Consider the following 6,000-nt stretch of genomic DNA (forward strand, 5'->3'; position numbering starts at 1 on the left):
GGGAACGGGAATGGGAACGGAACAACTCCGTGGCGCCGGGCACGGCCCGGCCATGCAGCGCCCTCTACAGCGCCGGAGCCGCGGCCCCGAGCCGCAGTGGCGGCTCCGCCCCGCAGCGCGGCCCGGCCTGGGGTTGTCGCCCTCGGGCTGTGGTGGGGTTTGGCGCAGCCCCCTCCATGCTCAGCCAGGCCCCGGAGTGAACCCCAAGTTCTGTAAACACGAACCTCCGACAGCACGCACTAGGTCGTCTGCCTCAAACACTACTTCCAAACAAAGTTAATAAAGAGTTTGTGTCGGGAGAAGTAATGCCATAAGCAGCGTAACACATCGTAACAAGTGCTTGCTGCCCATACCTCTGAGGGAATTTCGCCTCTAACTCTTCAGAGTTAGGTGTTTCAGGAGCTGGGTTTTTCAGAGCTGCCCCCTACAAAGGTACAGGCCTGCATTTTGGGGCTCTGGGGAATTCAGCTTTACCTGGCCTACAGATGGGTGCCGCGCTCCTCTGGATGTCACAGTTATGAGCATCCAGAGCTAGTGGGTATTTGGGAAGATTCAGTCCCATTTTCTAGCTTTTCACAATTATAAAACTACACAATTCCAGACGGGGATATCAAAGTGGGATTTACACATAAGGAACCATTGCTTTAAAGGAGTGACTTTCTTAAGAGCTAGTTTTCTTGAAGAAACAAGACAGCTTGATAATGAGGCCATACTGTCAAGAACAAAGAGACCAAGAACAATTTTAACATAATTTAACATAATTTTCACCAATTTACATCACTAGAAATAGTGGCACTTCTACAAGCAAAAAAGGACTAAAGCTTCAAACAACAACAACAACAAAAACACAACAGTTAACAAATCAATCCCAGCACTTCTTGTGCGTTACTCTCTTCCCACCATCTTCTTATTGATCATCTCCTCTGCTATGATTAGGTAGCTAAAGGGGCAAGCCATCACTGAGAGTGAAATAATCTAGCAAGCAGAGCATCATTACAGACTATATCCTATCCTATCCTATCCTATCCTATCCTATCCTATCCTATCCTATCCTATCCTATCCTATCCTACCTCTTAGTTCCTTCCTCTAGAATTATAACTTTCTCCAAAATCAGACATTTACTCTGGCACATCTCTAACTCTGATAGATTCTCAGGATTGCTCAGATTTCCCTAAATTGTGCAGATCACTAGGTACTGTGTAGTCTGTTTCCATACATCCGTTATCAGTCATTAGAGAAGCCCCAATTCCACATATTATTTTATGTCCTACTAACTCACATTCAAACAAGGTAATTCAAACAAATCCAGGATGACCGCTCCATTTCTATACCTGCACGTAGTCAGCAACATCAGTGCTTGTTGTCAGTCCCTCAGTGGATGAAGCAAACTGGATACCAGGTTTCAGTTGTGTAGCCTTGAGTGTGTGGCATTTTTTGAGCGGTTCTGTTCAGCAGGAGAGCCTTTTCTTGAGTAGTCAACAGCGGTGCCATACCCACATGAGCCAAGTGCCTCAAATCTGCCGTGTGTTTTCTAGATTTTTTTTTTTTTCTTCTTTTATTATTCCTCTCTGGCTATTTCTTGGGACATTCTCAGCTGGCATGTATAAATTATTCATGTTAGCTAGTTTGAGGCACCAAAACTTTTCCTTCAGTGTCTGTTTTCAGCTTTCCCACTCAGAGACGTGTACTCAGCTAGGGAGTACAGCAATAGGTCCTCTTGTCAGGGTCAAACTACAAACGTCAGGCAGAATAAAGAGCACCTGGACAATCTGCAATACTACAGAAATTAGTTTGTCATCCCTCAACTATTTTAATCCAAACAGGTTTTTTAATCCAAACAAGTTTTGTTGTTGTTGTTGTTGTTGTTTGTTTGTTTGTTTGTTTTTCAATTGAATTCCTTGGCTTGAATTTTCTTTAAAAAAAAAAACAACATCATCAGTAGTTGCTGACAGAAAAGATTTTTGGACAGATTTTCAAGATTGTCTGAATTTTGCTGCTGTACGTCAGACAATGTCATTCATTGCGTGCAATGTAATATCCTTATCCAAGGATATTCCACAGTATTATTTTTTTTTGGTGTTGCTTGACATCTTTGGATGACCCGATCAGCACTTTGATCTCTCTGGCTGAGAGCTGAGGCTCATGCCTTCATCTAGATCCCTTTCTCTCCTACCCACACCAGAAAGCAATCATTATTGGAAATCATTATCAAAAACACAAAGAATGGTTTTGTTGGCTGAGCCAAAAAGGGATGGTAAATAGGAACTGTAGATGACACTGAGGAACTGTAAAGTTTGTTTTATGGCATAAAGAGATTATTCTGAATTAGGATTAAATAGCGTTTTAATTAGTTCAGCTAATTAGAGGCAAGATTCTTTAAGTTTTCTAAATTAAAAAAAAAATTGATTTCAGAGAAAAAAAAAAGGCTAGGATCTGAGTTGCACACAGTTATAATGTGGATCGATTTGACTGAGGGTATGATGTTTTAAAAACTAAATACTCTTACCATTCACACTGTGAATAATACTTTACTGCTACAGAGCCTTATATTGGTACAGTTCTCATATTTTCCCCAAATGGAAGCATGTATGTATGATGTATTAAGCATTCGTGCACGAGTGGAATCATATCTATATCAGAAGAATGTACTAATATTACTATAGACATCATTTTTGGTAAAGCTAAGCAACTTTTGTGGTACCTTGGCCTACACTTCGACTCATTTATGCACACAAGTAAAATATCAACTTGGAAAAAGAAAACAATCAAAAACTAGCTCAAAAGGCAGTAAAAGAGATGGAATTTTGATTTCTTCGTAATTGTTTGGTGAAAAACAATCAATATGCTAGTAGGCAGTGCAGTCAGAGTTGCAATGTTTTCATTACAAATGAAATTGGTATTGGCCAGCAGAAAAAAAGCTCGGGGCAAAGCTCACAGGATTGGTACAGCAACGTGGCTGACAGAGAACAAGAGCTTCCAAACTCTTAAAAAGCAAAGAATCAAAATGAAAAAAAAAGCAAAACAAAATTCTTAATAAGTAGATGTATGGGAAAAAAAAGTCTGTTTTAATGTAGTTTAGAGCTGTGTTCATAGGACAAGTTTTATTTAATAGTGCTATCCCTCCTCTACATCCCAGATACCCGTAGTGCAGCCAGTACATTCATTTATGCTTATGGATGTGACGGATGAATGGCTGCAATGTGATGAAGTGTTTGGAGATACCATTTTGTATCCATGCAGATAGTTTCCACTGTGTATGTCCCCCATCTATCACCCTTTAGGCCTCAGGTATTTTGACTATTTTTTCTTTTTTTTTTTTAATGCATATTTTTTCACCGTCCACCATGTCTTGTGCTTTTTCAGGTTTGACCCAGGTTGAATTTATTTCAAGAGAAATATTTAAAAGAAAATATACAAAGAAGGATTCTTTTGGGAAACGGGGGGAGAATGGGGCTGATTATATAGAGCAGCCTAAATGGATGTTAAAATCAGTCTTGCTGAGCCTGGAGGATATTGATGGACTATTGACAGACCAGTCATCTTTCCAGTGGAAGGAACTCTTGCTACTCAATTGAGGACAGTAGTACAGTTAATTTTTAAGTCTCCTTAATCAATCTTTCCCATAGTCTGCTCTGCAATACTGATGGGAACTATGTTACTATTATAATTCATTTATCTTTTCAATACCCATTTAAGGTATCATTATGCCTATTTTATAGATGGGAGACTGAGGCACTGGTGTTTTGGCTGTGGACCATTTTACAGTGACTTGAAAAATTGTAGGTGATTATTTTATGTGCCAAGTCTTGAGGGTTTCCATTGTAAATTGGTTGGAACTTGCTGTTTTGGAATGGATGGCAAAATGTTTTTTAACACTATGGCAGTCAAAACGAATACAAGAGAGGGACTACAAGCTTAGTTGCATGTGCCACCAGAGTGGAGTTTAAAACCAGGATTTTAAGGCTTATAGTGTAGTATGTGGTTAAAGCTACAGCACCTTAGAAGAGCAATCCAAGAAACAGTTGTCTTGAGCATCTCAGAGGAAAGGCTGAGCACAGAAGTATACTTAGCATCTTTTCCATACGTGATATTTTAGACAGCTTTTTCAAGGTCCAAGGCAGAATCCAGATCCTCCCTCCTGGATTAATACCCTAACAGTTCCGCTTGGAAAAATAAAAGAAAAAAGTGTGCTTAACAGATAACTGAGTGCTTAATAGACATTTTTTTTCTCACATATACTGAAGTTAGTGACTTCCATATTGCAACCTTGAATCTTATCTTCTGTTAACTTCATTGCTTTTATTCTGTTCTGTAAACTTGTGAAAAGATATCAACAGTCTCTGTCTTTCAGCCACTTTTTTTTTTTTTTTTTTGGGGGGGGGGGGGAAGAGAGGAGGGAAGAAGGCTGGAAATAAACAATTACCTTTTTCCTACATTCAGCTTCATCTACTCTGAATAGTTTTTTATCCTTTTACAGGGATGTTATTCTCATGTGAATTTGAGATACACTTTCTAAATGATTTTTATTCTGAGCAATAAAACCCCCTTTTAATATGTTTGTTTCTCTCCAAACTCAAATATTTTACTTACTGTTTGAGTGAACTGGAAGAATCTGTTTCCTAGGCTATCAAAACCCATTCTTGGATTGGAAAGGTTAGCAGTTCTGAGGGATGTCACACTGTATTTCAGTTCCTTAATATATATTTTTTTTTCTCTGAAAATTCAATGTTAGTATTATTGCATCCATATTGTTCTTATTTTTGACAGATTCCATACACACATGGGATATTTATCATCCAGTATCAGCATGTCACATTAAGTATGATTAAATCAAAGTAGAAACCAAACAAAAATTAGAAAAAGTCTTGCTGCAAACAGCTCTGCACAATCTTTATTGCACTATTGATTTTAAGCAGGTCTTCTCATTGATTTCGGTGGGGAGTTTGGTTAAAAATCAATAGTATGAGATGGCCTCTTGATTGCACCTCAAAATTTGTACAAAGACAATAAAGGGATTTTATGTGAGGGAGGGCCTTTTCACTACTACCATTAGTGTGAGAGTTAGTGGGTTATATTCTGATTACTCACTTCTGAGCGAGTTTTCCTTTAACAGATGATGCAGCTCATGTACACAGAGAACAGGCCGTACACGTATAATTCATACCTTTCTTTATGCAGGAGTCAACAGGCAACGCCACAGATTTCCACATCATCCTGGGATCGGGATTGATTTCTATATATGTGGGGACCCTTAGGAGAGCTGGAAGGAAATAAGTCTCTTTAATGTTTTTATACATGATCTGGATGCAGGACTCGAATGCATACTAAGTTTGCAGACAACACTAAGTTAGGAGGAGCTGTTGACTCCCTCAAGAGCAGAGAGGCCTTGCAGAGAGATCTTGACAAATTAGAGCCTGGGCAATTACCAACAATATGAAGTTCAGCAAGAAGAAGTGCTGGATTCTGCACCTGGGATGGGGTAACTCTGGCTGTATGTACAGACTGGAGGACAAGAGGCTGGAGAGCAGCCCCACAGAAAGTGATTTGGGAATTTTGATCGTCAACAAGCCGAACACGAGCCAGCAGTGTGCCCTGGCAGCCAGGAGGGCCAACCGTGTCCTGGGATGCATCAGGCACGGTATTGCTAGCCAGTCAAGAGAAGGGATTGTCCTGCTCTGCTCTGCACTGGCATGGCCTCACCTTGAGCCTGCCAGAGTTCAAGAAGCATCTGTACAATGATCTCTGACATACAGTTTGATTTTTAGGTAGTCCTGATGGACTTGAGTCCAGGAGTTGAACTTGATGATCCCTGTGGATCTCAACCCCAATGAAAAGGCATCTTAGAAAGGTATTTTGCTGAATTCCTTGGTTCACAGAGAAGCGCAGTCATAAAAGAGCAATATCTTTCTTTTCATTGGTTTCAGTGGAATGACTTCATAATTACACAGCAGCTTCAGATTTGGCCTTAATTCTATAGTCATGATGTACATTCTTTTTTC

Source organism: Aythya marila (assembly GCF_965140915.1).
Source record: "Aythya marila genome assembly, chromosome: 2".
Taxonomy (NCBI): domain Eukaryota; kingdom Metazoa; phylum Chordata; class Aves; order Anseriformes; family Anatidae; genus Aythya; species Aythya marila.